This window comes from Notolabrus celidotus, chromosome 1 (assembly GCF_009762535.1).
Source record: "Notolabrus celidotus isolate fNotCel1 chromosome 1, fNotCel1.pri, whole genome shotgun sequence".
Taxonomy (NCBI): Eukaryota; Metazoa; Chordata; class Actinopteri; order Labriformes; family Labridae; genus Notolabrus; species Notolabrus celidotus.
Window position 1 is genome coordinate 24,256,025 of NC_048272.1, and position 10,291 is coordinate 24,266,315.

Sequence of the window (10,291 nt, forward strand, 5' to 3'; positions counted from 1 at the left end):
AGAAACAAAACAAAAAATACTTAATTGTAATGAATAAAAATGGCTGCCAAACCAGGAAGAAAAATGTTTTTGGGCATTTTTTCCTTTATTGAATAGGAAAACTGGAGAGGGACAGGACATGTGGGGAGTAGAGAGTGTGTGAAGACATGCAGCAAATGGAAGAGACCGAAAGTTGAACCTGTGACTGCTGCCGCTAGGCCATCAGTGCCCCATGGCAAGTTTCTTGAAATAAATATTACATCTTGTTTCAAGAAAATTCTAACAGCCAATTTTACTCATTACTATCAGCTAAGTTTCTGTTTTTGGCTCATGATATCTTGAGGTAAAAATTACATATAAACTTATCAGGTTAATGTGGCCTATATTAAGTGAAGTGAGATATTTTGACATGTAATGAGTCAAATGCACTCAATAAGATTTGAGTTTTGCAGTGTATTAGTCTCTCACTGATTGTTATGCAATACGTTGTGGAAAACAACATTTGTAGTCTCTAAATATGTTGTTTTGTCTCTCTGTCAGAGTCATAATGTAATCTTGCTCTGTGAACGACAAAAGTCATCCGCATTAGACTCTAAAATTAGGTTATTGCTTACTTCCCCTGCACCTGAACGACCACTAATCCTGTTAGTTCCTTCTCAGAAACATACTTATTGTCTGAAAGTGACACAACTAAAGGCGTTTTTTTGACCGCAGGAACTTTACCCTGGAACTACATGTGTTTCGACCGGAGGAACCAGGGTCTAAATTTAGTTCAGGGGTAGATAATCTCCCCCCTGAAAAGCCCCTACTTGGGGGTAGTACTTTTCAAAGGTCCTGGGACTTTCGGTTGAACGTAACGGTGTTTGTGGAGTTTACACAGCTGTTGAAACACAGAGGGAGTTCCTGGGAATGCATACTAGTTTAGTTTTTTATAAGATTTGAAAATATTATTTAATAAAAAAAAAATCTCCATACGTCACTGGCCTGATTTGCACAATCTATCCGGGACTTCAGCCCACGGTTGAAATGCATACAACAATGAGGGCACAGGAACCTTTTAGTTCTGGGGAATGTAGATCTGAGGGCTAAAAGACCCTGGACTCTTGGTCGAAATGCACCTAAACACCCTTCTTGGGCTTTCTCCTTTTTGAATACCAGTCAGATTTGGGCTCATGCCTAAAGTCTGGATGAAACTCTGATGTTCACATAGACAGCTGTGGACATCATGTATGAATAGTTTACAGAGAGCAAGTACTGTTCTTCTCAGTTCCCCTTAGATAACCTGGAATTCAGAGAAACTAAAGAAGATCCCATGAGAGAGATCACCATTGATCACACATCTACAGCAGAGTTTATACTTGTAACAGATCATTAAGTTTTGTATGGGAATTCTTAAGGTATCGGATTTCTTCCAGAAATGGTGCAGTGCTCCCTCCTGTGTCAGCTTTCTCAGTCTTGAAGACACCTCTGTGCTGGAAACATATTGTAAGCAGATCATATAACAGTGTGACTCACTGGAATAACCTGCCTCAGCAATGTGAGGCAGGTCTTAAACTGAGTACTGATAAGGTGGGGTTAAGGAGAAATGTAAAAACAAAGTTTTAACATGCATTTGGTTGATTTCTGATTTTTGAAGTTGCATTTATGCCAAATCATAAACATCTGAAGCCATGGGTAATAAATGGCTACATCATTAGCAGAGCCACAGAAGGAGAGGCGGAGCTGACAGCTGCATCAGGATGGAAGACCAACTCTGAAACACCCAGAAGACATTGACACAAGTTAAAATTTTGGCGAATGTGTACTGTTCCAAAGAAAAGCTGTTCCTCAAATGTGAATTTTAATTACAGTTCCTCAAATAATACCCGTTCCTCTGCCTCAAGTCATGTATTGGACAGCTGATATTGTTTGTTTAGCTGTACTCTGCTCCACAATTCGAGGTGAAAGTCATTGTTTTGGCTGTCAGGCAGCTTTGCTTGTTCTTTGTAACAACCTCCACCTCACCCACCCACCCACCACCACCCCTCATCTGCAGCAGCAGCCCTGTGTAATTACATCCAACCTGTTCCCCTCTCTTCTACACTTGATATCACTGCTGACATCCACCAGCACAGCCCCTCCTCTCTCTCTCTCTCTCTCTCTCTCTCTCTCTCTCTCTCTCTTTTGCTTGCTCTCCATCTCTGCTTAGTGGAGAGCTCTCTCTCAAGTCAGTGTGCAGTCCTGCCTCGCCTTCAGTTGTGTGTGTGCGGTGCAGCCGAGCAGATGGAGACGGAGAGAAAGAGGGGGAAAAGGATCCAGAGATGAGGGAATGGGAGGAAAATGGTGTTGGACTGATGACGATGTCTGATATGAGAAGAAATGGAGAGAATGGAGGATGATTTTTACAGCAGGACATTTACTCCAAAAAGAAGCTGTCTGAGTCTGCTGGGTAAGTGAGCAACTAGTAACAACATGATACTTTTCTTTGGCAAGTGACAGCAGACTAAATTCAAAAGTCTTTGGATCTTAGTGAGCTTACTTTAACATCAAGAAGACATCACATGTTTCCCCCAAAAAGGAGATCTCTGATTTAGATTGTGGGAACTTTTAAAATGATTGTCATGTGCAATAAACCCTTTGATCCCAGCAGAGTAAAAGAGGTATACCTCCACCAGAGGATTTTCGGCTGCACCAAAGCTTAATCAAGCACTGTGTGATTTGATCAAATCCACCTGTCACACTCTGTGGGCAGCAGGCTTTACCATTGAGTACGTGGGGATATGAAATTCACTGAGGCAGGGGATATGATAAAACAGATCAGGCTTATTGGTAAGAAGTTATTAAGTATCTGTATGATTGTGCTGTCACTTTCATACAGACAGTGGAGTGTTTTAAATAAGGTATTCTAGCAGGGTTGTGTGTGACAGCAGAGTGAAACTCCAAAAAAGGATCAGACAGTACAATTAACAAGTTTAGAAGAGAAGTGTTTCTCACAAGAAGCAAATACTTTTACCACTTATTTAAAAAGGCTGAAAAACTTCAGAGTGAGAAAACAGCGAAGGCCAAGACGACAAGATACCAAGAAACTACCATGCTGCTAAAATATGTTTGAACCGACATACATGTTGCATGCCATGTGTGACCTAGAGAGAGCAGTTAAATGGTTCTTATTATATTCCCTTTGACTCATATGACTCATATGTGAGGAACTTTCATCTTGAGTAAGTGTGGGAGACCCCTGTGGACATAGCCATAAGTCTTGTCTCTTTGCTGATCCGATCCTCGAGTTTAGTAAGTAATGAGTCCTGTCAAACTTATCACAGACGACTGTGACTGTTTTCTGTGAAAAATGCAAATAAGGGTACTTCAGTCGGGACCACTCATAAAAGAATGATTATTTGCTTGCAATAAGTTATATTTTGCAGAATGGCTCTGTTCTGAGAGCTCCGTGCCCTTCCATGTGCATAAGTGGAATGCCAAAGCCTGATGTGGGGAGAGCACACTTGCCCTCCCTCTCATGTGCACATATGAACAGCCAAAGCAAGGAGAGCATCAGCTAAGACCCACATGAGCTGGGTTGGTTGCAAAGCGATTTGCAAAGGCAGCAGGAAGCGTAAGCAACAGCAGTTTGAATAGAACGGCCATTTTGACATTTGCCAATTACATGCGTAGACAGTAATCGGCTGAGCTGTCAGGTGATATGGGCTGGTGTTAAGATCAGATGATGCACTGTTGGCTGAGCTTGACTTTGTGGCCTGACATAACTCATGCTTTGCTCAGTTTACTGTCTGCATGTCGTTAATTACATTGTCTGACAATAACCCTCTAGCAGCAACTGTAGGTCATGTAGAGGTACAGAATTAACTTCATACTGTTTTATAACTATCTTAAACTCCTCAGACTGTTAATAATGCACTAAATCATATGCCATCTTCCAGTAGGAAACAATGAAGAGTTAGAAATACAAAAATACAAGGCAAAGGCAAATTAAAAGCAGTTTAGAAGTACTAAATCCCAATCATGCATGCTATTTTCAGTCTCCAAAAACAATTTTGGCATCTTTCAAAACAGCATAATCAACCACATTCACAGACATCATTTGAACATGCTGTTGTAAAGCAGCAGGGCAAAAATGCTTTTCATAGCACACTTTTAAAAATACTGGAGAACATGCAAGTTCACTTGTTTTATGACAAACTGTGCACTATGATGGTTAATAGCATCACACATGCAAATACTTCAAATGTGCAATGTTGTTGGCTACACACATTAGATCAATAAAAGTAAAATTATTTAAACGTGTGAAAAGGCCAAGAATCTTGAGCTTTTGAAGATTGTTTTGGTAGTCAAGTACGTCAAAGGTAATAAAAAATTAACTGCATATTTCAAAGAGTAAATCCTTCACTCTGCTCTCCCGCAGCTTTATTTTGTCTTGGCTTGTTAAAAGCAAAATTCAAACTGAAACCTTGACCGACATGGTCAATAATTCCAAATGAAATGCCCACTGCAATTAATTTTAAAGAATATGATTAAAAATGTCACTAATGTGAAGAGATCTCTGCATTTGACATTTTTATGGCATAAATGGTGATTGTAAGCTAGTTGAAATTGAGGACGATTGAGTGTTTAGCTAGTCTCTATGGCACAAATTCATCATCTTATCAAAGCAAGATGGTCATATTGTTTTCTGTATTTTTTGTCTGACCAGGTTCCCAAAATTAATACAAGCCCCTGAATCAGGTCACAAATACTTAAACTCAGTGAGTGTTATAAATGTTTTTGTAAATTAAAAAAAGATAGAACTTATTAACCACTCTCTCTGTAAACACTATTCACTCACTGTGGTTCTGGGTCACTGTTTACTATTAACACTGAGAGTGTTATTCTGATGTAAATGTATGAGTATGCTAATTTATCAAATGGGAAAATAATGGGAGTGAATTTTCAATCTGGTTCCTAATACTGTGTGTTATGATTAGCATATTGGCCGTATGCACTGCAGATGTTAATTTGAAGTGTTATGAAGATAGATGAACGCATCAAGTATGTAGACCTGCATGGTAGAGTGGGATAGTACATGCGGGACAAAAGGCATGCCAAGCGTGGGCATTGATAAAAGCTTTCAGTGCATCAGTGGTGCAGCTGAAAACAAGATGGGATTTAGAGGAATCCATTTTCATTCCTTATCACGTCTGAGGAATTGGTTGTGGGCGAGTGACAATCGCTGACATTGATATCGCTGTAATGGCATTGTGTGCTGACAGTTGTGGTTAATTGAGTTGAGAGTTCAGATCAGCATCTTTTGGAAGGAACCACATTCTTGTGTTTGACAGGCAGTGTTATAAGTGTGAAAAACAGACTATGATGACGGGTGTTGTTTTTTTCTTACTCCGGCTTACGGTGGATGTGTTAAATTTAACAAAGGTAAACACGGTGGAGATGATTGCTTTAGATGAATATGAAGTCAATCTACTGGGATGAAAAGCTTCTGTCTAGCTAGCAAAAAATCCTCTATAACAGGAGTGGTCATATTAATCTTAGCAACGGGACAAGAGTTTGCCTGTGGCCAATACTAAAGTGAATTTGACACAACTAAACTTAGGCAGTGGGATTACTTGACTAATATGAAAAGAGAAGCTATTAAACCAAGAGGGCAGCACAAAGTGACCATGATATTAGCTTGTGATGACCTGTCTTAGTGCATTTCTTGGACATACACTGGAGATCAAAATTAGAGAACAATCTACAATTTCCTAAATTTCAAGGTCACTACATAGTCATATTTGAAATTATCCAAGCTGGAGTAAAAAAGCAATATTTTAAACACATTTTAAGAGTTTTCTGAAGCACAGTATAAAAAACTTAAGTGAGATATTAGAAAAAGAACACTGATCAAAATTAGAGAACACTTTCAGATACCTCCCAGTTATTGGTGTTAATCTGACACTTGGTGCTAATTTCCTTGATTATCTGACAACCCCTATTTAACTGGCAGCCTAGATTCCAGTTTCACTGACTCTGCAAGATGGTGAGCCGTTCTAAAGTGTCTGAAACCCTCCGGCAGTAGGTTGTCCAGATGAAGGCCAAAGGGATGACCCTATCAGCCATAGCAAGACAAGTTGGTCATTCCAAATCTGGGATTTCAAGAATATTGCACAACGTCACAAAATCATTCAAGTCCACCTAGAAGGCTGGTTGTCCACAAAAGACTAATGCAAGGGAGGACAGGATAATGCGGAGGATCTCAATGGGCAATTGTTTCAACACTGCAGCTGGAATTGCTCGCCAGTTCAGTGCTGAACAGGGTGGATCTGTCTCGTCATACAGTGTCTCGACGTTTAAGAGTATTTGGACTGAAAGCCCACTCTGCAGTGACCAAACCTCTCATTAGCAGAAAAAATAAAAAATGCTAGACTAACCTTTGCTGAGGAGCATGTTGTGTGGACAGAGGAGAACTGGTCCAAAGTTCACTTTAGTGATGAAAGCAAGTTTAATTTATTTGGGTCCGATGGGAAACATTATGTTCGTCAACAAACTGGGGAAAGACTGAACCCAAAGTGTGTAAAGAAGTCAGTGAAAGGTGGAGGAGGAAGTGTCATGGTTTGGGGCATGTTTTCTGCAGCAGGAGTTGGGCCTCTTATACAGCTACATGGCAGAGTGAATGCAAATGTTTACCAGAACTTCTTCAACAACGTATGGTTCCTCCCCTGCGTTCATCACCCAATGAGCCGGCAGTGTCCCTTCAGGACAATGCTCCCTGTCACACAGCAAAATAGGTAAAGCAGTTCCTTGAAACTGAAAACATTGAAATAATGAAATGGCCTGCCCAGAGTCCTGATCTAAACCCAATAGAGAACCTCTGGAAAGTCCTTGGCAACAAAGTTATGGCCAAGAAACCCACTGACCAAAATCACATCAGAGCAGTGTGAGACACTAGTGATGTCCTGTGGCCACAGATGTGCTGAAGTCATTCAAAGCCAAGGCCTGTACACTGCCTACTTCTTATTGACTGTTGTAACCCTCAGAAAATTTAGTTATCATCTTTTTCCATGCTACAGTCATTGTTGTTCTCTAATTTTGATCACTGTGATTTCTGCAAAATAATTTTTTTGTTGTTGAAATGCCGTAGTTATTTTGTTAAAAATTGTTCTAGTAGCATGGTATAGCCACAACAAAAAATCTGTCAACTGTTGGCCAGGGAAGATTAATTTATTTCAGAAAAAATTAATTGTTCTCTAATTTTGATCTCTAGTGTATATACCAAAAATTCAGAATAAATGAAAGCGCCAAAACCACAAGCTGTACAAGTCTTTATTCCAACCACAAACTCCCCCTAAATAAAACAATGTGAAAGTGAAGGATGAACGGTGCAGCCATCATTGTGTTATAAACACTAACTTGGCATAAAGTTGTTCCTCTGTCTCATCTTATGCTCTGTTTAATTGTTCTCTTTGTTCCTCTCTTACAGATACTGATAAGTGTTTACTGGAATCGTAGGCAGGTGCTTGTTTGTGCTGACTATAATGAAATCAACATCACCTGAAAATACCGCAAGACTCATCTGTACAAAGGAGAGCGGAAAAGAAAAACAAAGCCTTGAGGAGTAAACATTCATCTGTGCAGTGAGAGGTGCAGACAGACTGCCCTGCTGCTGTCTAATTTGAATATTCAGCAAAACACAATATGCACAATGCAGAAGAGTTCTCATATTTTATTGTCACAATACCTGTTGGATTTTTCACTGCACAATCCCTACAACTTTTACTATATGGTGGTAATACAGTTAAGTAGGGCTATCTGTTGACATGAGTGATCTAAAGCCTTTCGATTCAAGCTTCCACAGTTAAATCTTGCTGATTCCTTCATAGAAAATACAGGAAGTCATGAAACTTGAAGTTGACCGGCATTAGATGCTGCCGTCCAGTCTCTTTATGGAGCCTGAAAAAAACATGACAGGGCTGTCCACAGCTGCCATGGTGGCCATTGCATGCAACACATTTGTTGCCATCCTCCTCCTTCTCCTCTGTTTGATCCTCTTTCGAGCTTGCAGGGTCCCCTCCAGCCCAGAGAGGCAGCCGGTGCTGGCTCCCAGTGAAGCAGGAGCTCAGCGCATGAACGAGCACAAGTACCTGTTAACCTCCTGACTGCAGAAGGATGAGTCAAATGTAGCAACTCGACGCACTCCTCCACAGGGGACTGATGGAGCACAGGGGACTGACTGCAAGCAATAATCAGACCCGTCCTTAATCCTTTCTCAAGTCAGTTGCTCATCTGATTGCAGAAATGGCAGCGGCTCGTAAAAATAGCAAGGATGGAACTATTTTTAAGCAGCCATCACCTGTCATATCTAGTCCTTGGCTTGACAAAGTATAAGAGAAAAAGAACAAGGACACACGGATGGAGAATGCAGAATAAACATTGTTCAGCACACAAAAAGCGGCTGGTCTGTTGTTGGAGGTTTCTAAAAATATCCTCTAATTTCAAACTCTCACCTGAAAAAAGAGAAAACCAGTCTAATGCTGAAAACAAGGACTTGAGCCTGTGCGGGGTGTGTGTGTCGTTGTCCCTCATAAACACACCAAAAGTCTGTGAGGCACAGCTCTTTCTGAGTGTGTTACATAAGGACTAGAGAGGCTTAGTTCAGATTTGTGTCCTCTTCAACACGACCCTCATGCTGACATCTGCTTGTGGCCGTCGGGTGATGGCCCACTCACTCTGCTCTGATTCACAGGACGCTCACATGCAGTGGGGTTTATCATATTCAACTCTGAGGGTCCCGAATAGACACAATAAAAACACAAACAATCAATACTCAAGCATTTAACTTGTATATTTGTGCTGCAACTTTAGACTCAACAAGGCATGATGTGGAGTAAAAAAAATATTTATGATGTGTATATTAAACTTTATGATACGTTACAGGCTTGATGCTGTTTTGTCTGTAACTCTGGATAGCTAAGTAAGAAAGGGTTATGAAAAAATGTGCATTTCAAAATGCTCTATTTTGGGGTACCTCAGTGGTAGCACCAAAATACACTGACAACTATGTGCACTGCAACATCCTACCCCAGAACACCACTACCAAGGCTCTCATTCAATGAATATTGAGAGGAGTTCCCTGAGAGCAAAGAGACACTGCAGATTTACATTAGATTGTTTCAATATTTGAGCTCTAGAATTAACAGAAGCTGTAATCATACAGTTATTCTGCAGAAAACATTGTGACTTTAACCCTCCTGTTATGTTCGTTTCTCTGGAACAGCAATAATGTTCCTGGGTCAATTTGACCCGGGGCATATTCAATTATCTAAAAGTGTCAAAACCCCCCAAAAGTCCCAATACACGTTTTTTTTAATCTAATTTTTAACTCCTTTACTAACCATTTAAATCAACATTTAGTCCATTGGTGTTCTTTAATTCTCACAGATCATGGTTCAATGAGGATAACTCACTTTTTTTTCATTAAAATTCATGTTAAAACTTTTTTTATTGTACATTGGAAAGCCCTAAATATAAATACAATAGTTTTACAGGACATTGATTTTTGTTTATTTTATTTATCATTTTGAATTATTTTTTTAAGAAGTTATGTTGATAAATTAACACGGCACCTCTTCTGTCACATGCTGCCCAGATTTCTATATTGCATTTAGCTGGTTTGGAAGGCATATTGCCAAAAATAGACTTTAAAAAGGGTAAATTTGACCCACACCATAGCAGGAGGGTTAAAGAAAATATAGTGCTGGCAAAAGTATTGTAATGTTTCATTCATGTGTCAAATAACACAAGTCTTTATCCAATAATAGTCTCAGTAGACCAGGATGCAAAGCAGTGATGCAACATGTTTGAAGAGAAAGCTTGAAATTATAAAGCTTTGAAACTCATTCTTTAAAATGGCTGATCGACTGAAGTAGATGTAAACAACAACAGAGACTGTGGATGGTCAAAGAAGCCCCTGCAGATGATTAGATATCACATATTACAGATACATAAAAGTTTCTTTATGCGTGGTGGTAATTATACCACAGTTGTTGCACTGATACTGTGGCCTTTGTTTTGCTCTAACCCCAAGACCACTTCTCAATCCAACCCAAATGTGATACATGCAGCAACAACACTCTGCAAAAATGCAACACACACAAAACAAATCAAAACAGTGGAACAAACAGTTCTTTGACCAACTCTGCAGTACTCTCCCTGTTACTGAGCTAACTGTCACAAGTGTATTCCCATTATACCCTAAAAATCGTTTGTAATGCATTGGCTATAAAAATGAGGTGATTGTTGCAGCCCTCTCTAACTACACTTGCAGAGATGAAGTAATGAATCACAC